General features: G+C 37.9%; 1 protein-coding gene across 5 annotated transcripts in view; it reads right to left on the bottom strand.

The window, feature by feature from the left end:
• Positions 1-25,768, bottom strand: part of DISP1 (dispatched RND transporter family member 1) — a 202,019-nt gene that overhangs the window by 161,674 nt on the left and 14,577 nt on the right. For 2 of the 5 annotated variants that reach the window (XM_027122258.1, XM_027122262.1), the window contains exons 2-3: positions 9,700-13,775; positions 1,841-6,480 (exon numbers count right to left, since the gene is read on the bottom strand). The gene's annotated coding sequence lies outside the window, so the exon portion shown is untranslated. Of the gene's footprint in view, positions 1-1,840; positions 6,481-9,699; positions 21,247-25,768 lie in introns of those variants that run through there. The other 3 variants (XM_027122260.1, XM_027122257.1, XM_027122259.1) reach the window with 3 other exon arrangements.

Here is a 25,768-nt window from a genome sequence, read left to right as displayed (position 1 = left end):
AATATTTTCTGACTTAGCAGAACAGATAAAATTGAAACCTAACTATCTGTAGTTAAGAGAAGGATGCCAACAAGAAAATAATTCACAATAAAGAATCTAGAAAGGCATAGAATGGAGCAGTTACGAGTGGGGCTAAAATCAGGAGGATGACAGAAAGTTCGCATAAGGAACAGCTAGACACTCCTTTCCAATTCTCCAACTAACTCTCACTCTGGCAAGAGAAAAGCACTTACTCTCTGGTAAAACTGAATCTGACAGACTTGACTTAGGGACTAAAGGCACTGAGTGTGAGGATAAGATACTGTACTGAAAACAAGGAAAGTAAATACAAGTTTACATACTAAGCAGTGAGATGAACCCCTACTCCCCAGCTCTCTTCTCCTACTCAACTGCCATAAACTGATGGCCAGCCTTTTACTGTCTACGGAGGAGACAAGGATTCCTCCTTGGGAAGACAAATCAGTCGAAGAGAAAAGACTGTTAGTTTTAAGAATCAGAGATGTCTCAATAAAATGAATCTGGTCTTCAACTAACAGCCCTAGAGTGAAACCCACGCACACAGAGTTTCCACTAAGATTTTCAGCATTAATTAAACATTTGAGGAACAATTGAGAAATGATTCTATCATGAAAAAAAAGAAACCAAATCAGATAGAAAAACAAAAAAAAAATTATACAGTACACAAAGAAACCGTTTTTTAAAATCTAAAATTCAGTGAGATGAGATGAAATTGTATCCATAAAACAAGAACAGGGGATTACCTAAAGAAAAACTCAGAAAACAAGAAAAAGCTTTTGAAAATTTTAAATGAGAGCAGAAACTTAAAATATATATATAACAGTAAGACTGAAAATAAAGCTGAGGAAATCTCCCAGACACTAGAAAATTAGACCAAAATCCAGGAGATCCAATATTAGACTATAGAAATTCTAGAAGACAGAAAAAGGAGCAGAAGATATCATCAAAGATATAATAAAAGAAAATTTCCCATAAATTCCAAGAAAAATAAGTTATGGGGAAAAGTGAATGTAACCATAATAATCACTTTGTGGCTCAGCTATGAATGATACATAATTATAATAATGAAGACAGTGACTAACCAAAAATTGTACTAACTATTATGGGAGAAGAAAGTTGAGGGGGAGAGGGAAAGAACTGATGGTGGGGGGGGGGTATAAAAGAGCTAAATCTTCATTTGCCTTATTAAAAAGTCAACACAGAGTGACTATAATTGAAAAATTAAGAAATGAGATCATAAATAACATTGAAAAATATGGAAGTAAATACCAGAAGAAACTGCTAAAAGAGAATTAAAAATAGTTGCCTCTGGGGATAACAACCCAAGGTTGAGAAGGAGTTAGCCAAGGATCAATGTTTTTCATTACACACTTTACCTCATTACTTGAGTCTTTAACATTAATTAAACTTACAAACTAACCTTCGTAAGAGACAACATTTTATAACATTAAGTAACATAAAAGAACGGAAACACTTTAATATTAAATATTTTAATCTCTCCATTCATTTTTACATTCTTTTATATCTTAAATTGTAAATTTTTCTCATACAGGTCCTCTTGCCCATTTCTTATTATTTCATTCTAGATAAAGTATATTTTTGGTTACTATTATGAATGACACCACAAAAATTTTGTTCTCTAACTGGTTGCTGCTAGTTATTTTACATCTTTTTAATTGAAAGGACCCTTGTTTTTAATTTTCTTAAACCCATTGATGATAGAAATCATTTTCATGATCTTTATATTTAGCATTGTGCCTCACCACAACAGGTAGAAAGTAAATATTTAACAAATTATAGAAAACACTGACAGAGCACTTACTATGTGTCACACACTTAGGCAATTTATAATCTCCAGTCTTCACAGCTCTTTAAGGCAGTGTTTAGGCAGACTGTAACAAACTGTTAACAGCTGTAACAAAGGAAAACAAAAATACAAGGGTTTAAATAAGATAGAAGTTTATTCCTCTCTCACATAACAGTTTGAAGGTAAGTGAGCAATCTAGGGCAGGTAAACAGCTCTGCTCCAGGGAACCCAGACTAGCTAGTCGGTTGTGCCATCTTCATCAACTGGCGTCCATCTCTGGATCCAAGGCTTCTGCTTCAATTCTTGTCATTTCCCAAAGAGGACATCCAGGGCAAATGACCTTCTCTTTAAGAAGATGACCCAAAAAGTTGTCCACATCTCTTCCTTTAACATCCTAATGTCCCAAACTTAGTCACAGGGCCCCTTTTAGGTGCATCTAGCTGAGAAATGCAGCTGTAGTTCGGTGGTCATGGCTGGCTAAAACTTGGGGCAGAACTGGGGATTCCATTTCTCAAAATAAGAAAAAAAAAAAAAAAAAAGAATGGCTCTTAGGGCATAGTTGGCAGTCTTTGTCACAGGTATGTATTATAATCTCTACTTTATAAACGTAGAAACTGAAAATCAGAACTATTTGCCTAAGGCCACATAGGTAAAAATAATTAAGCCAGGATTCAACTCCATCTTGATCCTATACTATTTCCACTAAATCATGTTAAATAACAATAGGAATGCATATATATTGTAAAATTTCTTGCTAAATGTGACAGAACTGGATTGGTTCTAACCAAATAGTCCTGGGTGTCCAGCAGTAGCAGCCTCTCCACCCACACTGGTATCAGCCTTTCCACCTCTGAGGGGATTAACCCCACTCTGCCTAATGCAACAGTAATGGTCTCCCCAGAGGGAGCTGCCATGTAAGACAATGTTGACTCACCCCCACCACCCCTCTTTTCTTCTAGATTTATAACTAGACTCAAGTCCTAGCAGGTCCCTAAAGGTGAGGTACAAAGTGCGACCCATGAGGAGGTGTGCTACATGCACTCCGAAAGAACTATTTGGGTTTTCTAATGTATGCAAGCAGAAACCCACGGAACATGTCTGGGAGTGGATATTTAAGGGTGTGGGATAATAGTACAAGGAACATAAAGTTGAATCAGGCTGAATTTCTTGATATGGGCTCACTAAGCAAAGATTCTGCATCTAATGTTGCAGCTGGGGGCATTAGAAAGGGCTCTAATAGTTTGATTGGTTGGCTGAAACATCAAAAGATGGCCCACCATGAGCAAATTTAAAATACCTGACCCCTGGGTCCCCTTTGATTTAATGCACAAGGGACTCAAAGGCTTAGGGAAACTGGAATGTTAGAGTGAATTGTCAAATAAGACCTACTCACACACAATGGGAGGATCCAGAAGACACACCTTTCACCAATACTCTGAGAAATAAATTTTTGAGAGGAGCCCCAGCATCCTTGAAGAGCTTTCTGATTACTCTTCTCTGTAAGCCAGACCTTACACTGGGAACTGCAACCATTCAACCAGAAAACCTAAATGTAATGGGAGTAATTGGGTCCCAGGGTGGCAGGGGCCAAGTGGCAGCACTATGCTGCCAAAGGCAAGGTGGGCATAGTTACCGTAATGACAACAGAGTCAAAGCAGCGATTAGAACAGTATGATTCATACAGACCTACGGTGTTGGCTAATCATGGTATTGCTAGAAGTGAAATAGACAGAAAGCTTACTAACTTCTTACTTGATCTGAATAAGCAAAAAAGTCTGTCAAAGGAACAAAATTCTAACTAAAATCATAAAAACAGAGTCATGGCCCCTCAATCAATTCCTAGACTTGAGCCAGTTTACAGACCCAAACCCCTTAAATGAAAGGGAGCCTGGTTCCCTTGAGAAAGGACCCCAATACACTACAAAAATGTATACTGTTAATCGTTCTCCCAGCCTTCCCAAAGGGACCTACAGCCTTTTACCAGGGTAACCATGGACGGTGGAAAAGAAAATAATGAGACCTCTCAGGGACTAATGGACACCGAACTGACACTGATTCCAGAAGACCCAAAACTACGGCCCTCCAGCAACAATAAGGGCTTACGGAGGACAGGCTACCAATGGAGTTTTTAGCTCAGGTCCATTTCACAGAGGGCCTAGTGGGTCCCCAAACCCATCCTGTGGGTTCCCCAGTTCCAGAATGCATAATTGCATTACACATACTTAGCAGATGGCAGAATTCCCACACTGGCTCCTCCCTGACCTGTGGAGTGAAGGTTATCATGTTGGGAAAGGCGGAAGCCATTAAAGCTGCCTCTACCTAGGAAAATAGTGGATCAAAAGCAATACCACATCCCTGGTGGGACTGTAGAGATCAGGCCACCATCAAGGACTTGAAAGATGCAGGGGTTGTGATTCCCACCACTCCCTATTCAACTCTCCTATCTGGCCTGTGCAGAAGACAGATGGATCTTGGAGAATGATGGATTATGGTAAGTTTAACCAAGCGGTGACTCCAATTGCAGCGGCTGTACTAGATGTGGTTTCATTGCTTGAGTAAGTTAATACATCCCCTGGTACATGATATGCAGCTATTGATCCGGCAAATGCCTTTTTCTCCAGACTGTCCGTAAGGCCCACCAGAAGCAGTTTGCTTTCAGCTGCTAAGACCAGTGATACATCTCCACTGTCTTACCTCAAGGGTATATCAACTCTCCAGGTCATAGTTTACTTCACAGGGATCTTAACAGTTGTCTTTCCCTTCCACAATATATTACACTGGTCCATTACACTGATGACCTGACACTGCCTGGACTAGTGAGTGAGAAGCAGCAACTACTCTAGACTAATTGGTCAGACATTTGCTTATCAGAAGGCAAGAAATAAATCCGACTAAAATTCAGGGGCCTTCTATCTCAGTGAAATTGCTAGGCGCCAGTGGTGTGAGGCATGTCAAGATATCCCTCCTGAGGTGAAAGATAGGTTGCAACATCTGGCCCCTCCCACAACCAAGAAAGAGGCACAACGTTTAGGGAGCCAGTGTGGATTCTGGAGGCAACACAGTCCTCACTGGGGTGTGTTACTCCTGCCCATTTACCAAGCGGCTGAAACAGCTGCTGGTTTGAGGGGGGAAGCCCAGAACCAGAGAAGGTTTACAACAGGTTTAGGCTGCTGTGCAAACTGCTCTGCCACTTGGGGCAAATGATCCAGCAGATCCCATGGTGCCTGAAGGGTCACTGGCAGGTAGGGATGCTGTGTGAGCCTTTGCAGGTCCCCACAGTGAATCACGGAACAGGCCTTTAGGATTTTGGAGCAAGATCCTACATCATCTTCAGATAACCATTCTCCCTTTACAAGACAATTTTTGGCCTGCTACTGGGCCTTAGTAGAAACCAAATGCTTGACCATGGGCTACCAAGTTACCAAGAGACTTCAGCTGCCCATCATGAACTGAGTGTTATCTGACCCATCAAGCCCTAAAGTTGGGCATGCATAGCAACACACCATTGTCAAGGTAAGTAGAGATACACAAGGTAAGTAGAGATTCTAGACTTCGGACTTCCATTCCAGTGCTCTTTTCACTATCCTATTCTATCTTCCAGTGAAAGTAAGGTTTGTCCTGTCACAATTACAATCATTCCCAGATGTTAAACGGTTTAAACAATAATTTTTTCTTTCAAGTGATAACAAAGCTTTAGTCCCAAGTAAATCCTAAAGTTTGGTCACACATTACTACTTCTCTACATTTACTGAGAATTCATCAAGCAATGTTATCTTACCAACATAAAGCTAAAGAAGGAAACCTTCACTGTCACAGTAGTTTCCCTGTACTAATATTTCTAAACTCTAGTGTGCTCACTTACGTCATTAGAATAGAAGAATTTAAGCCTGATTTTTTTTTCCCAGTTGTGTTTACCTTCATGGTCACTAAAATTTCCCAGTACCAAGTTGGTGCTCAGAGAATGAAACACCATATTCCTTCTATCTCAAGAGTCAAAATTATTCATACTTAACTACAAGCTCTATTTCCTTTATTTGATACTTTTTGCTACTATCCTAAATACAAAATAGAAATCCATAATGCCTGCTGAATTAAGCTAAATTTTTAAACAGATGCCAAAGTTACCTAAAAGAAGTATAAAATTTACAACTGCACACCATTTCTTTCAAGTTTATCTTCTTCCCACCCTAGTAACAAAGTCTGCACTGAGATGTTTCCAAATGTATCTGACGTTTTGTTTTTAAACAAAATATATTTTAAATAGTTTGGGAAAAAAAATTTTAATATTTGCAAGGCAACAACTTACTTACTTTGTCCACATCATCAAGCACAGTGGTGATCATTAGGGTTGGAAAATCAACTGTATTACCAAAGATGGGCAGGGGGTGGGGGAAGTAGATGACAACTCCAGTACAGAGAGAAGAGATATAAGTGGTATATCTTATAGCCTGACTCCAATTTAGTTGGAGAGGACTATTAGTTATCTTTGTCAGGGATACAAATATAACCCAAGTAAAATTAAAGAATAAATGACCCTTTCAAAATTTGAAATTATCTTTTTTTCAACAAAGCTGCTTATGAGAGCTAATATATACCTTTTGAGTTACTGCAAATAATTCAACACAACTAATATGGTGTCTTGCTCTCTCACAAATCTAGGAAAGAACACAGTATATATTTAATCGAAAAATAAATATTGAAACTCCCAAGAGTGACACTCATATGAGTTAGCGCTCATATTATATTAATGGAATGTACTGCCAAATGATATACAAATAGTTAGACATTAAGCCTAGATCAAAAAATACTACCGATCGCTAACTGAATCCCTGCTGTGCACCTGGCACTGTATTTGGCACTTTAAATATTTCTCCACCCCAACAATTTTGCGAGGTATTTTTCTATTTTACAGCTGATAAAAGATTCAAAAGAAATTGACTAACTTGCCAAATATCACATAGCTCACATGTAACAGAGCCAGGATATGAGTCAATAGTTCACTTTTAGGAAAACTAACCTGAAGGATATACTTAGCTTACTAAAAAGAGTCATAGGAGCATGTTTTTAAAAATATAAAGTCTTAACTATCAGTATACAAACACTGTAAACATACATAAAAATACAAAGAGGGTAGCATTTTGAAAGCATGCAGCCTGGATGACACGTCAGATGTGTAAACAAAGTCTACACTACGTGGCTGTGACAGAATGTCTCCACAGTAAAGCCTCGTGTACCCCATTATGATCTAGGTTATCTTTCCTGGACCCAAACCAAACTCCTTTTCTGGATTCTCCACTGAACTGCTAAGCCTGTCTGTGTCTGCCTAGCTTTTACCCTAATATTTTTCTTTTCAATATGTGTGTCCTCCAGATTCCCATCTACTATCTTCCTCCTTTTTATCTGAGGCAGACAGAGAACCTGTTGTTAACTTCCCACCTCTTTACTTTAGGGATTAGCCCACAATGAGTTAGTTAGCTTATCTATCCAGCCATAGAATAGGGTGCTATGCTCTGTTATCATTTTTTCCTAAGATGGAGAAGGAATAATCAAACTTCTGAGGAAACAGGGAAACAGAAAAAAAAATGGTAAAAGTTCTTACACTTAGAGAACACGAGATAAGCACAACTGTATTAAAATGCTGGGTACACAGTGCTGCAACAAACAAGGTCCTGCCCTCACAGAGCTCACAACTTCAAGACCTGTGCCTTAGCATTGTGGGTACTTGTGACACACTGCCTGCCTCCAAAGACTCACAATCTACCAATGACACTTCACATTTCAATAGCTCTTTAGAACTTTATAAAATCCTCTCTAAGCATCTTATTTAAGTTTCACTGCAACAACCTGAAATAGAAATAACTATCCTTCCCGTTATTAAAGAGAAAATAGATTAAGAACAACAACATGTTCTGCACATAGTGACACCGATAGTAAGAGGAGGAGCCAAGAATCAAGCCCAGGTCCTCTGGCTCCAATTCTACTTCACTAAGGGTCTCTGAGGAGGAGTCTGGTTTCTGTCAAGTGAATTTAGACCCCAATTCATAACATGAAATGAATGCCTAATACCCCAACATCATATCATAGTTTCACACAGTCATGGCAAAGCAGTGGTCTTATGAGGAAAGCGGTCAGGAACCAAAGGGACACAAATTCTAAAGACTGAGGCACAGCAGCAGGCCTGAGCCTTTCCTACTCCCTTCTCCGCAGGCCAAACCCCGTTTACCACTCTCCGTTACAAGTCTCGCCACGCAGTTTGAATACGTAACTAAACTGTCCAACAACAGTGTTAAAGATCAAAAAGTATGACCATTATTATGGTCATAATAAGCAAGGTATGAGAGAGTAGTTGTGGGCTATCCAAACGCTAAATACTGTGAACCCAAGATCAGACCCCATGAAGTGTCCCTGAACAAAAAAGGAGATAGTCTGGAAGGACCTACATAATACCCACACTTTTGCCACTCTAATATCTGCTGCTGTGAGGTTGTACTTGTGACTTATCTCAACTATCCATACCATTTCATTAAAGGTTTATTCTCAAAGACAGGGACCTATTCCACTTTCAGTCTGTATTGGGCTGTGGAGGCTATGATTCTGGCTGTCCAGCACGCTTTCCAAACTCACTTTTATGATTAAGAAAACAACAGCAATGACAAAACAAGTAGACATCAATCCACCTTGTCTTTGTGAAAATTATTCCCCACTACATGTGGTACGGGTAGGGCTGTCAAACACAGAGCCCTCGATGTTTCCATTCCACTCCTTGAATGGGTACAAGACTGTTCGGATTAACTGTGATTCCTCTGGGGTGCTTTTCGATTTTATCTTTAACTTATTTAAATTTAAACTTAAAATTTTAATCTAATTTATCTTGTGTTTATTTTCACTTTAAATTTAACTTAAAATTAATTCAACAGTATCCAAAAGAAAGCAAAATTATATAAAACAATCCTTCATTTAAAAAATCCTCAACTGAAAAACTGCTAAGTAAAATAATAAAATTTTTGTTAGTGATGAGAAGATAGTTTTCTATATATTTTATGATCAGTAACCCAAAATGCAGGTTCTTTCTTATAAGAACTATTAAGACCTTAAACATTAGAAAATTTGATAAAATCAATGACACAGTGATTTAGCAAATTTGTCATCACAAACCAACCAAGCCCTGTCAGAGCGGGTCCAGACACCTGTGCAAAATTACTAAGCCATTGAGTAGTAAATCAGGACTCAAACCTGGAAGTTTAGGCCTTCCAGGGTCTGGGCTCTTACCCATTACCCTATTCTGTTGGTTAGTTAATGAATGGATGATCAATCATCTCACAGTTTCACAAGATTTAGTTTCCTCAAAATGGTACTCGGTGTCCTACATGTCCCAGCTCCAATCTTATCTTCCCTATTCCCTAAACATGTGTCCCATACACTAAACACACCTGCAATGTCCCACCTTCACCCCAGCTCCCTCTACTGGGTATTTCCTCCTCTACACCTATGCCTCTCCAAATCCTATCTTCAAATCCCAGCCCAGGTCATTATATCCATAAAGTTTTCTCTAATCTCTTTGTCCTGTGATAATCCCTCTCTCATCTGAACTACTACAACACTTACATTCATCAAGTACAGCTGTGGGGTCTTTAAAGGATAAGGGAGAAGAAGTTATGGCTGTTTATAAATTCTATCTGGCATCAAACAGTCTATATGGGCATTTAGCATACATCTGTTAAATTTAAGATACATTTATTATCAAAAAAAAACCCCACTGCCTCTGATATAATCTTCCCATTTTTTTACCTAACTTTAATTCACAATTCCATATATGTATGTGTATATATAAATGCCAAACTGTGTAATACTTAAAATTGAGTAGTAGCTTTTACCAGATAATAATGCTGAAATTCTCAATGTTGAAATAACCTAGGGAATTCCCTGGCAGTCCAGTGGTTAGGATTCTGCGCTTCCACTGCAGGGGGGAATGGGTTCGATCCCTGGTCTGGGAACAAAGATCCCGGAAGCTGAGCAACTCGGACAAAAAAAAAAAAAAAAAAAGAAATAACCTAGTTTTTAAAGGAATTATCATCAGAGAAGCATTTCACTTTAGTACAATCAAAGGTCAGCGTATTAAAGATTCTATACAACAAGTATGTATACATATCCTGCAAGAGAAAGGACCCACGAACGATTTTAATACTAAACATATGTTGAAAACACTGCAGGTATCTAAATCCAAGAGGTTCATCAGTCACATGTCACCACAACAACCTTCGCAGGTTCTTCACAAACTCAGATACCATTCTTTAGGGATTAGGCTCCTTCTCCATCAACCCTAAAACAAAAGGACAGGGAGCAGATCTAAATAAAATGCAGAGGTTGCAGTCTCACAGATGCTGACTTACTGTCATCTCTAACAGACAGCCACCAATTACCATACACGCTATTAGATTTATAAAAATGTAACGGCCTAATAGCCATGGAACAAAGCTAAATCTGCTAATGGCAGGGACCATGAGGGGAAGACCAACCAAAAAGTACTACAGAAATCTTTCCATTGAAACTTGCTTTAAAGAAAGAGGAAGAAAGGAAGAAAGGAAAGGAAGGAGGGAAATAAGTTCCAATATGCATACACAAATTGTACAATCTTCCTTTCATGGCAATGGCCCAAAAAATAAAAAATGAAATCTACTTGCAAAGAGTCCTTTGAAACAGCCGCTTGACTTAATGGTCAAGTTATGTGATCTGTAAGACTTGAAGATACTCAAGTCAGTGATAAACACCAAATCACATGACCCATTGATTAAATCACTTTTCCCATTGAGGAAAATGCACGGAAATATCTGTCTGGAGTTTATACTGGCTGTGCAAATGAATGTACTTAGTCATTACTCAACATCACCACTCAAAGCAAGCAACTGTTTCCCTTTGAATGCTCATCTTTTCTATTAGCACTAACAAAGTCACTGCCAAAAACACTAAATTAACACCGCCCACTACAGAAATAAACATTAATCTTAACCCATTAAAAAAATATGGGTTAAGCATCTTTTCAATTAAAATATTATTTTTACAGTGTTTATCTAGTGAGCAAAGGAAAACACATACATCTTAAATAGATAATCATATCACAAGTTTATACGAAAGACAAGAATATAGAAAACACTGCTCTAAAGTTATTTTCTACTTCTAGATGTCCTCCTAATATTTATTGCTAAATAAGGAGAACAAGTAAAAAATAGTACAGGCACTATTTTTCACAATGCATGATTTTCTCACTTGAAGATCAATTAAAACACACATGAGAAAAATTTCTCCTGTATAAATATTTTATAAAAAAGGAAAAACTATTTTTGAGCCTAAAATGTATAAAGAGAGCTGATAAAGTATGGTTATCACCTCTTTGAAGATTACTGAGGCCCTTGAAGAAGTCCACAGAACAAACTCTGCAAAATTCCAATACAAAAAAGTTTTTACATGTTCATTGTAATTTCAGACTAATGTTATAAATCTTCTTAGAGTATATGCTCCTACCTGAGCTTTACAAGTGGCAATCCATGCTCGTATCAAGTAATCCTTAGTTCATGTTTATCTCAGAATAAGATGCAAAAGAAAACAATACTTAATGTCCCATTAAAAGATTTGTTTTCAGATTTTTTTTTTCTTCCTCCAGAGGACAGTCAATATAAGCCTCCAGTAAAGGGAGTTTTTTTAAAGTTTTTTGGAAAGTGGTTTGGTGGAAACCATTTGGTCTTGTAGGAGAGGAACCCCTCCAAGTTCTCAGCTAGGTCGCCAAAACAAAAGATAGATTAACAAGAAAAAAGCATACAAATTTACTTAATATAAATTTTATGTGACACAGCAAACTTCATAAGGAAATAAAGACCAAAGAAATGGTTAAGTCTGAGCGTTTTTATACTAGGTTTGATGAAGAGTAGAGAGTCACGGAAAAATATGATAGGACAAAGAGGAGCATGAGCTAAGAGTAGTAAACAGGGAAACTTAGCAAGGCCAGTTTGTTCAAATTCTTCTCAATGTCCATCCATCTAACCCTTTTCCTTTGGGCATAGGTACGGCATCGCTCACATGAGGGTCTTATGGCATGCTTCAGGGTCAGAAAGTCCTGCACCTGCATTTCTCAAATTCCTTCACCTTAAATTAGTCAACATGCCAAGGTGCCATATTTTGGAGTAGCATGTCCTAAACCCTGTCATTCTCCATATGAAACTTCCCCAAGAAGTTTCATAGTCCAGAAACTGAGTTGGCAGAATGTCCCATAACCCGCTGAATCAACCTCAGTCCTGGAAATTGGTCAGTCCATTCAAACAGTTGTGTCTCATTTCAGGAGGTGGTGGTATAGGTAGGAGTATATGGTGTGAGTAATCAAGCATTTAATAAGGGGCATTTCTACGGAAACAAAAAAAAAAACCACAAAGGTTGATGGTTAGAACAAACATAAACTCAGTGTTTGAGTCCAGAAGGCAGTCAGTTAAGACTTCTAGATGTTGGGCTTAAAGCATCTTTAGGTGATACAGTGAGGACAGGCAGTAGCAATCTGATGGATTTTCCTGGTTTGCAGTTTAAAATGTCTCTGGTGAGGTCATCAGGTGTTCCATGAACTTTCTGAGTGGCCCACACAGCAACAGGCATGAAGGTTGCCCATATATGATCTGTTGTAGTGAGTTCTCTGAAGTTTAAATCAAGTCAGCCAGCCTCAGCTTCCAGGCTTCAGGAAAGGACAGTTTTAGTTCTCAGTGATTCCAAGTCAGAAGGGTGGGAGAAAAACTGGAAATGTTAATTTAGAGAGTTGTAGCCAAATACTGGAGGAAACTAGAAGAATTCAGGATCCAGTCACATTAACAGGTAGATAAAACCTTAAAGACAATGAACAGGACTAGAACTTCAGACCCATAAGGGTGTGCTATAGCTTCCTACTGAAACATTATTTTTCTCTCTATAGTCACCCCCATTTCTAGCAAAGATAATAAATGACTAATTTGTTTGCAAAATAAGCCATCTTGTTCAATTTGGCCTGATATTTACATAAGTGCAGCAAGAATAGTGATTGACCATATAGACCTTTTTTAAGTTTGCTTGGCCAGACCTTTAAATAAGGAATCTCAAATTAGACTTTTAAAAGCCTCTCAAGGCTGGGTACCCAAGCCAGAAACTTGCCACCAGACTTTGCCTTCAATACATATAGACTTGGCTGAATGTCTCTCTTCTTGATTTCCCAAAATATTTTAAGGTACTTGCGTCTCCCTGGAAGTGACCTTCCTCACTTACCTATAATGCTGAGTACCCTGTAAACCAGGTACCAGGCCAGGTTTTTTGGGGGTTTTGGGTTTTTTTCCAAGAGGGTTTATAAGCATTAGCTCCATAAAGACCACCTTAGTTCCTTAAATCTGTCTGGTCACATATAATTTTATATATCATTCTCCAATATAACATTCCAGTTAAAGCCTTGGTAATACAACCAGTGTTTTTATTATGTCCTATTACAAGGAAAACAGATTCTTATTGGACTTATGCAAATAACTATAATGCCATGAAAATAAAAATATTCAATAAGAGTTTCTGAATTCTGGAAGGATCAGGTAGGGAGAAAAGTAATCATTTCATCTTTGTTCACAAAGGTATACTTTACCAAATTTCTGTAACTTATAGATAGCTTAAAAGAGAAAAACAAAACATTAAAGAAGCAGCAATGTTTCAAACAAAAGTCATTAAAAAAATTACAATTATTCCCATCAATTCATTCAATCTCATGTAATTAATACTTGTTCTGTTTGATCTTGAGTTAGCAGTTTTATGAATCCATGAACTTCTTCTTTACTTCAGAAAATTCTTACTCAGTCCATTGGCCTGGTCTCAAAGTTATTCAAGTGATGGCATCATGGAGCTGTCTCCCTTGTAGCTGACTGTAAACACTTTCAGGGAAGAATCAGGAGTGAAACACACCTGTCTGTGAATGACAAAAGACTTTGAAATGGCCATGGTTAAAGATCTGATGAGATGTCATTATAATGTAATTGACAAGGAAATTTGTTTATTTCAGTGACATACAATGTTTTAACACAACAACCAGAATTTTGACTGATAACATAATGCTGAACATCAAGTATTGACAATTCTATCAACTTCATACCATTTCTGAAATACTTATATTAATAACATGTCCCCATACAAATAAAACCTAAAGAAGATTTATCATCACTTTGACAATGCTTCCCATGCAGTTTAATATATCAAATAAACCTAATTAGTTTAACATTTCTCTTTTACAAGGTGGGAGACAAATATTTTGAGATTTTCTGAGGACCCTCTGGGAAACCCCAAAGTTAGTTTAAGTAAAAAAAAGACTTTATTTAGAATTTGATTTAGGGAAGTTTGTCAAAAATGTCAAAATGTTTGAGCAGTTGATTAAATAGGATCACAGATGATTATAAAATAATACTTAATTGTCTACTTAACCAAAGTGACAAAAAATCTTAAAGGCAGATTATAGAAGATTATACAGGTGTTTACAAACCCTTAGCTTGTTTAATCTTAAGTAATCAAAGATCTGGTAAAGACAACTGTGAAGTACAGGAAATCATTCTGATAAGACACAAAATTTGGTTCTGCAAACAGATTACTTGAAAGATAAGGAAAAACCTTTTTACAATTTCTTAATAAGAGAAACCAATAATCCAAGAAAACTTTGTCATTCTAGTTACACACAGTATACTTTTGATATTAAGGCTCATCTTTTTTTTCTTTAACTTATAAATAAATCTATTCAATCTTAGAAGCTTGACCACACATACAATTCCTTTTCCTCAAACCTTTTACATCCCCCCCTTTTTTCTATATACACTCTGTTTTTGTCCCACACTTTTCCTCTTTCTCACTGTGGAACAGCCAGTCGTTCTATTTTAGGATAAAATTACTTTCTTTTTCCCTTAACAAAAACACATTCTTCATACTGTGTATACTTTTCCTTATCAGAAACACATCCTATTTTCCTTGTATACTTTGGATACAGAGGTTTTTTTTCTTTGTCCTCATTATTCCTAGTAGTTTCACTGACATAATTGGTAAGAATCCTTAATCTTTAGTAACCCTAATTTTCAGTGAAAACTAGAAAGCATGCAATTGTGAATGCCTACTACATACTAACATTCTGTCGTAGCTTCGCAAATTTATAAATACACCATTTCACAATTTCTAGAGGCATACGCTTCCTCTTAGTATAGCTTTTTGGTGTGGCACAGAACATGTTTGCTAACAGAACCAAATATCTTTGGTCTCTACAAAATTTAGGAAGCCAAAAGAAGATAAGTTTTGTTCAGCAAATTAATGTTTCAGTATTTTATCTTATTTGGAAATGATCTAGATATTCAATGAATATCTATCATTCTAACATAACTTAGTATATTTCAAGTTACCAGAAAGATTTTGGAAATTATCTTTAAGTAGACATATTATAAAATATAATTATTGTTGAAAAGTTCGCTTATAAACTTTTATCCTACTTACATTAATTCACTTATTCTTAACAATTATGCCTGACTTACTCATGAAAATTTCATGAGACATTAAACAAAGTTAGCCATCATTTTAGGTTATTTTTCTTGTTGACAAATCAGGCAAGTATAAAAAATATCACAAATGCAAAGAATCTAAAAAGTTAAACATGATTCTCCCCACCTGGTTATTTTGTTTGTCTGTTTGTTTTTGTTTTTACTTTTTTACTGTTGTGCTTGACATACATCAAGCAATTTATTTTTATTACACATTTTGTTCTTAGGTTGGACTTATAGTTTCATAATCTTAAATATCTATTAGAGACAATATAAGCTTGTTTGACTAGTAAGCCTAGGTAGAAAAAAAATGGCATGTCTGCATTATATTTAATAATGACAACTCTGAAGGCATACCTGTTTTTATTTTATGAAGAATATTAAAACTAGCTTTATTTACCAAAGTTTAGCCCAGATAATGTGAACTTAAAAAAAGTTTGGGTTAATTTCTATATTCCTGAGAATTTTAGGAATACTTGATTTATATAAATGCTCATTTATCTCCAAGCCAATTTGAACAGAACTCCTTTAAGGGATTTTATAAATTAATTTGGTAATACCTTCCAGAGATAGAAAAACAGCACATATACATAACATGCATACACAGACATACACAGACATACAGATAAATGCAAACAAAGATTTTATAGCTTTCATTCTAAAATTCTAGCCATATGTCAGTAAAACACAGTAATACAAAATCACTGGATTTTATCCACTTTATTTATATCTTTATCTGAATTGTGTTTCTGTCAAATGGGACCAGTTGAGGTAACTTACTCAATATGAGGCTAATGCTTTCTACCAATATTTGTGGAGAAGACTTTTTAAATTTTCACTTTCCTTGATATACATACTCTTATGGAGGCTGTGAACTATATTTTAGGCAAGTGACTGAGGAGACATCTAGCAGCTCGATGTCTCTAAAGCTCTTCTGAGTACATAAAATATTCCATCCAATTAGTCTTCTTCCTTTTCAACCTCAGATAGCTATTTTGGGGGGACCCTGGGTCCCCTGAGAGCAGGAGCCTAAAGTTCACGTAACTGAGGTGCTGGAGTGGAAAAGGTGTGGCAGAGATGAAGAGGGTGGAAGAGACAGGGGCTTGAAGAGGGACCTATCCAAGGAGTCAAGGAAATTGAATGGAAGATCAAGGGTGGCAAAAGGAGAAAATGGGAGCATAAGCAATGGAAGAAAGAGGTCTAGAGGAGCCAGTTGGAGATCTTAAGTCTCCCAGAGAAGCCAATGAAGTTCCAAATTATCCTCAGCAAAATTATGCCAATCAGAAGTGAAGGAGACAGAGTTGCTGGAACATATAGTCAGCAAGAGTTCCAGAAGGGAGTTTTAGTCAATTTAGAAAAGTTCCCATGGGAGGAGCAGGACCAAAGAAGAACAGAGAGGACTTTAAAAAACAAACAAACAAACAAAAACTCCTATAAAGTGCTGAATATCAGCTTCCAATTATGCCAACTTCTGACCATAGAGCTCTTGGAAAAAATACACCTTTCAAATATCTTATCATCAGGTTTCAACACAAGGCAAACAGTAAATATTTACAAGTTTTTTTTTTTTTTTTAAACCAAAGGTATGCCTATTTTAATTGATTCAAAACTATTAAGCCTTTTAGGACTTAAAACCAATGAGCCTTTTATGGCTCAATCACGGATACAAGAGGCTTCCCCAAAGAGGGTACAGAAGATATAGCCCTCCCAAGATCCGGAGCCACTCCCAAAGATAGCAGAAAGAAAGAAAGACTTAGACAACTCCCTACCCCACCCAAGATCCAGAGCCACTCCCAAAGATAGCAGAAAGAAAGAAAGACTTAGACAACTCCCTACCCCACCCGAGAACTGGCAGTGGTGGGTGGGACGTTAGCCACAAATGGGGTGCAACCCACATTTCTGTCCAGCCATATTCTAGGTGCCTCCAATCTGACAGGTCACCACCCACACATACAGGTTTAATAACCTGAATGCCCCAGCAGGTGGAAAGCCAAGTCAAGTTCTCAAGGACACACAGGAGACAAGGAAGAGAACAACAGCTGTCCCTGGGAGGGAAAGGATTAATAATCAATAGCTACCAGAAACCAAATTCACAAGAGTCAAACTTCAAAGAGCTAATTTTTACAACTGTTTTTCTCCTGCTAATCTGAATTTGGAAAAGAATGGACAAAAGAATTTTTACCTTCCTCTCTTGACTGAGCACTATAGACAGAGACCTAGAAGAACTGACTTTGGTAAGAATTCTGATATTTCATTGACTTTTGTCAGTTTTCCCAAGATCCCAAATGCAGCTTCCGGAGCGAGTGGGGTGTCCCAGCCATCCCTTCATGGTCACCAGAAACTGTAGGGGAGGAAAAATACCTCTACCCTTCTAAATTCTCAGCTGGGTCTCTGTAACAAAAGACAGATTAACAAAAGAAAAGCATACAAATTGATTTAATATAAGTTTTATGTGACACAGGAGCCTTCATAAGGAAATAAAGACCAAAGAAATGGTTAAACCTGAGTCTTTTCATACCAAGTTTGATGAAGAGTAGAGTCATGGGAAAATATGATAGGACAAAAATGTGTATTAGCTAAGAGTAGTAAACTGGGGGAAACTTAGCAAGAACTGTTCATTCAGATTCCTCTGTCATTACTCTGTCTTAGGAGATAAGGATGCTCTTTTCCTCAGTGTACTGGGAGGACACCTCATACATTGAGGTGTCTTATGACCTGCGTAGGGGAAGGTCAGGACCTGTACCTGACATTTCTCAAATTCCTTCAGCTTAAAATATTCAATAGGTCAAGGTGCCATATTTGGGGGGTAACATGTCCTGAACGCCATCATTCTCCTTCAAACAGTTTATTTCTTATGCTCTCAATGAAAGAATTTTGCCAGTTACTAGGAATGGGCACAGTAGACTAAAATAAATCAAAAATCCTCTCCCTACCTCCCAGGGCCAATGCAAAACACTCCAATCAAGCACAATGACAATATGAACTTCTATTTCTGGCAACCCGATGGGTGGAGATCACCTAAAAATGCTACATTAAATATTTTAAAATTCTTTTTAAAATGTATGGCAGAGCTAGCTATAAATAAAGTAAAAGGAATGCTCCCAGGGCAGGAATGATAAGAAAGCACAAATCTAGAGAGGTGAGTTAGTTCTGAAGCCAGCATGCCCTAGGGGCGTCTGCATAGTCCTGATGGTAAGAACTTGATTGGGGTGAGAATGGAAGCCATATGAAATACAGTAACAGGAGGCAAAACTAAGGGCCTATGCAAGGTAAAGAGCCAGAGCAGAGGCCCTCCCACACAAAGCCCCATGGGGTGGGGAAGTGGGGAGGCAGGGAGGGGGGATGGCTAAAAACCAATTCATTTTACAGGTGATACGCATGAAGGAATGGGCAAATGATCAGAAGGAAAAAAGAAATGATAAATGCATATAGGTAAATCTAAACACTGTCATTCTGTTATTTCTGGGGTTAAAAGATCAAGTCCTGGAACTGTAACATCTAATAAAAATAGTTTATATCAGAAGGAGGTTGATCTTACTGTTTAGGAAGAGAGTAAAGATACTATTTACATTTAGACTTTGTTAAGTATACATATTAATATTTCTTAGGGTAACCACTAAAAGAAAAGAAATAAAACTGAAAACTTCCAACAAAGTTAAAGGGTAAAAATGGAATAAGAAGAAAATCCAAAAGAAGACAGAAAGCATAGGATATGAATTCAGGCCTTAGAGTAAGATATTCCTGGGTTCAAGTCCCAGCTCTGCAAGTATTAGTTCTAACCACAGACAAGTCATCTGCTTTTTAAAATTCAGTTTCCTCATCTTCAAAAAAAAGAGATAATAACACAAAGTTTTTAACCTAGGACTTGAGTTAACGTGCAAACACAATAGTAGCACAGTGCCTGCCACAAAGATGCACAAATACCTTTCTCCTTTCCCTTCTTTTCATGACACTGAAGCACATTCACTAATAAGCAGGTCATTATTTTAGGCTGAATGAGACATTTAATCATGAGTTCCACAACTATTACATAGAATTCAGTCATACTTGCCTCCTTGGCTTTCTATTATATTCCTTCCTTATTCAGGACTAAAAAGCTTCTAAATAAAATTATATTATGTGTAGTACCTCCAGCTTATTATTGCTCCCAAACTATGCTTAAACATATTTAGGTTTCCAGAAGAAAGATTAAGTTCGATCTGAAGCAAATGCCCCTTCCATAGCAAAATACAAAGGTTAACACTTCATATAAGATAAAGAAAACCCAGTGGCTGCTTTATTAAATAGTTACCTATTCTTCCTATCCACTACTTGCTAGGGGAAAAAAAAATGACTATTAATTATGTCACCTCAAAGATGTGTAACTCAGTTTAGTTAATCACAATTTGTCGAAATTCAGAATGAGCATGTAATCCCCAAATACAATAAAATAACATCTTGTTGTACGAAGATTATTTCATGGATTTAGATATTGTGCTCTCAGAATTAAAGTGTTCAGTAAAAGCTTAGTTAGTCAGATATTTCCCAATAACAGTGATATAAAGGTTCACTCTAAGGACAAAAAAATGTAAAAAACTTTTAATTCAACAGCCTATATATGGATTATCCATACCCCCACCCACCTTGTAAATTCTGCATGACCTATCTTAAACTCTGAGTGGATTTTTTTCTCTTCTGCACAGGATGCTTCCAGAATTTCCCCATCTGCACATTTACAGAATAAAAATTAATTTCTATATGTGTCTAAGATAAACTTCAAGTGGCAAATCTGCCCAAAAACTTATAATATAATCCAAAATAAAGTATAAATGCTTTAACTGCTCATGTCTACCGAAACGAAGGATTGACTACCCTCAACTTTAAAGCACATATGTTAAATTGTCAGCAAGGTGACACGATCCTCTTAGCTGGAATAAAAATGGTAAAAGCTTTAAAAGTTTTGCAAGAAACCAACTAGCAAGAATCTAAAACTAAAGATGAAAGTTTTATGAGAATAGAAATGGAAAATCTATACACACAGACTCTAACAGGAAACTACATGGGAGAATTTTGAGTGGAAATCTTAATAATAGAGCTATATTATGTATAAAACAGAAAGCATCAGTTTGATGTATAGCAGAGCAGTTAAGGGCTATAGCCCTGAAGTCAGGTTGCTCCCATTCAAATCCCAGCTCTGCTTACTGTGTAACTTAGGCAAGCTATTTAGCCTCCATATACCTCGGTTTCTGTATCTGTGAAGTTGGCATAATAATGGCCCTTAATAAGATTGCAATGAGGATTAAATTAGATAACAGATGTAAAGCACTTAGCACAATGATTGGCACACAGTAAATACTTAGTATTTATTAGCTACTCTTATGATTATTATCCTCTTTCTAAATTTTTTTTACAACACCACACTAGCAGAGTGTCCAAAATCACCTTAAGTAGTTAAAGAAATTATGTTCTCACTCCCTGATGAAAGTAGATAATCCTAATGCCCATCATACAACATTCCACAAATATAATAACCTGGACGCCAACACCAAAGAACCACAAATTAAATCATTAAAAATTAGTAAGGCATATAGGTTACTACTAATCTACTCACTTGAGCCCAGAGATCTAATTACTAATAATTAGATTACAGTATTAAGGGGCTAATGAAATTCTTCTATACTACATTGCTGCTGAAGTGATCTTGAGGCAGGGGATAAATGGACCCCAGGCTGGGCAGCTGGAGTTTGTCCCCTGTGGACAGATACTCCAAAACAGCAGGAGTAAGAGAAGAGCTAAGCTCTGCCCAGATAACAGATAGAGACCACATATTTCTCATTCTCGAAGTCAAGGAGAACTTCCTGACTGTACATGCACAGAAAGGCTCCTTGGGTCAAAAAGGGAGTGATGTCAACCTACCCATAGGCCTCTTCGCTAGAATCCACCTTGGCTAAGAGATGCGTGCACACATGTGGGAGGACCCTGAGATAAACCAAATATGGACTCAGAACCAGACAAAGCAAGATGACTGGCCAGAGGAAACCTAGAAGAAATGCCCCACATAAGTGATTCAAACTACCATGAGGGTGGGACTCTCTCTGCGCCCGCCCGTGTGTGCCTATTCACACATACTCTTTTTCCTCCTAATAAACACTTTACTTGTTTCACTTCTTTCTGTCTTTGTGGGAATTCATTTCTACAAAGCTGAAGAAGGTCCAGGGCCTTGTCCCTGGTCACTGGTCTAGTGGCTAGGATTCAGTGCTCTCACTGCTGCAGCCGGACTTCAATCTCTGGCCAGGAACCGAAACCCTGCTTCAAGCCGCTGCAGGCCAAGGCCACCCGAAATCAATCTTGAGGGGCAACCGTGAAAAACCATAACAATGTCAAAAAGAATCAAAAACCATCAACTATTCTGTAAACACAGCAATTCAATCTTCCCCCCCCATCCTCCAGCTTTAGCAGCTGGCAGGGAGGGCAATATATTCGAGATATTAGCTATTAAGAACACCTTAGGGGCTTTCCTGGTGGCGCAGTGGTTGAGAGTCTGCCTGCTGATGCAGGGGACACGGGTTCGTGCCCCGGTCCGGGAAGATCCCACATGCCACGGAGCGGCTAGGCCCGTGAGCCATGGCCGCTGAGCCTGCGCGTCCGGAGCCTGTGCTCCGCAACGGGAGAGACCACAACAGTGAGAGGCCTGCGTACAGCAAACAAAACAAAACAAAACAAAAAAACCACCTTAGTTCTCTCATGTCCCAATGAGTAAAAGGATCTACTGCAGATAATTCTAAAAGTTTGGTTTGCTTTTGACCTTGACAGCCTAAGAAAACCTAAGCAGTTCAGGGAAAGTAACACCTTTAACTAAAACCTCTCAGTTGGGGGTGAAAAGGAAAGACTCCCAAGAATGCCTGAATGCTTATACTATCCCCCAGGGAGAAACTATTTGAGACTGAGCTGTTAACTGGCAGCTACCACGGTCAGTATCACCTGAACAGGCTTCTAGCCCAGGAATCTAATAACTACTTACTAGCTAGCCACTAATTTACTCTTCATTTCAAAGCACCCTTTTTATCCAGGTTTAAAAAGAATGAAATTGTCTAAATGTTGTTTTGGGGGTTTTTTTTTGCAGCAGATGGAAATGCGTTCATCATTAGTCTCCATTATTCTTTTCAGCTGGCAAAAACTTGTGGTTGTAAAGCAAAGAAATAAAAGATTTTGGGTGATTTTAATCAAAGTTTGCATTCTAACCCTGCCCTGCAGCATGCTGTAATATGAGGAACATTCCTGCCTCACATTCCCAAATAAATGAATTTTTATGTGAATACCCCCTACATTATCTGTCACCTCTTTTTTTGTTGTTGTTTCTATCCATGCGGCCAATATTAGGCATCTACTACTTTATGCTAGATGCTACATAGCACCATCCTTGAAAAAAAACATTCACCAATAATAAACTGACTGCATTAATAAAAGTTTGAAGTGGAATAAATGAATCATAAAACACTTTTAGGAGTACGCACATATACAAAACAAAACAATTCTAGACTCAACATGCTGCTCACTCTCTAAAAAGCACTGTAGGTATAGGCACCAAAATATTTAAGGTGCTTTTGAAATGCAGAGGAAAACAGTGTATAATCAAAAGCAGATGGGCTTTAAAATTAGTTCCACCATTTATAAGTAGTATAAACTTAGACAAATTATTTACTCTCTCTGAACATTCCTCATCTCTAAAAGGGAAATATAAATATTTACCTTATATAAGGGTTGTTGTGAGAACTGAATATAATGTATATTAAATGCCCAGTACAGTGCCTGGCATATAGTATATAATCAAGAGATAGAGACTAGTATTATTAGAGACATTTTCAACAACAGGACACATTTAGTAGTGACTCTTACTCCTTGATGGAAAAAATCCATTGTGTCAATAGAACTTATAACCATTCTGAAAAACAAAGTAAAATCGTAAGTTTCATAAAAAAACATGTAATTTAACAACATATAAATTAGGAGAATTTCTTTTAGCAGGTTGGGAGATAGGAACCTTCAACTAAGAGATGAGTTACATTTCACAAGAAGAGTATTTAAACAAACAAACAAAAAATACATAGTGAGATTATGGAGGGAAGACCTGGAGAAGGAAAAAAGTCAAGAAGTAGCTATACCTATTTGTCAAATTGAAAAGGTCCTGTCTCTTCCCCTTATTCTTTCTCCTCTTCTCAACTCCTCTAAGGAAGAAATATGTTCTCTTAGTAACAAGGCAAACAAGCAATCTCTATATATTAAACCACCTGCTAATTCTTTGAGTCAACAGGTTTTTTTGTTTAGTTTTACATATCTTTTCACTTTAAAATACATATAACTTACATAATGTACCTTGGGATTAGGTCTATCAGTCATTCCACCCTTACTCTGAATTAACTTAATCAAATAATTATGGATTAGCTATCAGTTATGAGAGAAATGGATTTCATCTGGAGGAGAAATTAAGGGACAAAAGAGAGAAATGAGTGATTTTAATGCAAGGGGCACTTGTGAGATGAGAAAGCATCATTATCCAATGGAGGAAATAACAGCCGGGAAAGGAAGAGATTGCAGGAGAGTGCACCAAGCACCAGAGAACAAACACTAATGATCAACACACCACTTACTTGTTTTTTTGTTTTGTTTTGTTTTTATAATTAATTAATTAATTAATTAATTAATTTTGGCTGCATTGGGTCTTTATTGCTGTGCATGGGCTTTCTCTAGTTGCAGTGAGAGGGGGCTACTCTTCATTGCGGTGCACGGGCTTCTCATTGCTGCGGCTTCTCTTGTTGCAGAGCACGGGCTCTAGGCGCACAGACTTCAGTAGTTGTGGCACGCGGGCTCAGTAGTTGTGGCACGCAGGCTCAGTAGTTGTGGCTCATGGGTTCTAGAGTGCAGGCTCAGTAGTTGTGATGCACGGGCTTAGCTGCTCCACAGCATGTGGGATCTTCCCAGACCAGGGCTCGAACCCGTGTCCCCTGCATCGGCAGGCGGATTCTTAACCACTGAGCCACCAGGGAAGTCCCTTGTTTTTTCTTAAAGACAGTAATTGCCAGCGTGTCTTACTGAAGACCAAATGCTACTATAGACTACCAATACTTATCAACTGTAGGACTGTGAAACAGAATACCACATACTTTGAAACACTGGGGTCTGAAAATATGAAGCTGTCCTATCTTCTGATCAAACTATAGAAAAATCATTATCACTCAAAAAGTAATGTTTATTTAATTGCATCTTTGGAAAAAAATAAGGATCACCAGAAAGAAACATTCAAATTCACTTCTTACAGGCCTCTTTCAAGCTTTTCTGAACTCCTTTGCTTATGAATGCAGACATACACAAATTTCTCAATTTAAATTTAAAACCTAGCATACAGGGGCTTCCCTGGTGGCACAGTGGTTAAGAATCAGCCTGCTAATGCAGGGGACATGGGTTCGAGCCCTGATCCAGGAAGATCCCACATGTCGCAGAGCAACTAAGCCCGTGTGCCACAACTACTGAACTTGCGCTCTAGAGCCCACGAGCCACAACTACTGAAGCCAGTAAGCCACAACTACTCAAGCCCGTGAGACACAACTACTCAAGCCCGCGAGCCACAACTACTCAAGCCCGCGTGCCTAGAGCCCATGTTCCGCAACAAGAGAAGCCACCGCAATGAGAAGCCCATGCACCGCCATGAAGAGTAGCCCCGCTCGCCACAACTAGAGAAAGCCTGCGCACAGCAACGGAGAGCCAATGCAACCAAAACTAAATAAATAAAATTGGGGAAAAAAAAACCCTAACATACAAAATTGTGCAGAGAAGCCCTTTTTCAGCTTTAAGGTTTCAAGAAAGAACCTTCTTTAACAGATCTTCAAGCACTGCAAAGGCTCCTTAGAATGATAACTAAACACACTAAGTCAGTCTGAGTCAATTGCAAACTCTACCAGCCTTCTGAACACAAGTGAAAATGGTTTCCAGGTCTGGTTCAGAAATAGTCACAGCAAAGTTGAGACAGATACTCTATGCTTCATATCTAGTAATCTCACTATTGGATCCTGAGCCCATGGGACTTCCCTGGAGGTCCAGTGGTTAAGACTCTGTGCTTCCACTGCAGGGGACATGGGTTCGATCCTTGGTCAGAGAACTAAGATCCCTCATGCCACACAGCGTGGCCAAAAAAAACCAACAACCCTGAGTCCATACACCGAAAACAATTTGTCACTTGATTACCACTGAGTCTCCATTCTTAAGTGTTTTCGTATCTTAAGATACAATTATCATAGAAAACATCATTTTGTTTAACCAGTTATCTTTGGAGTTGACATCCATCAAATATTTTTTTTTTCCTTAAACCTAAAGGGAATAACCCTCTGAAGAGGAAAGGGAGAAGTTACTTCAAAATCTT

Source organism: Aethalodelphis obliquidens, unplaced genomic scaffold, assembly GCF_003676395.1.
Source record: "Aethalodelphis obliquidens isolate GAN/ISIS:26980383/991018 unplaced genomic scaffold, ASM367639v1 scaffold24, whole genome shotgun sequence".
Classification (NCBI taxonomy): Eukaryota; Metazoa; Chordata; class Mammalia; order Artiodactyla; family Delphinidae; genus Aethalodelphis; species Aethalodelphis obliquidens.
The sequence above is the reverse complement of the archived record's forward strand: the minus strand, read 5'-3'. Positions and strand labels throughout refer to the sequence as shown.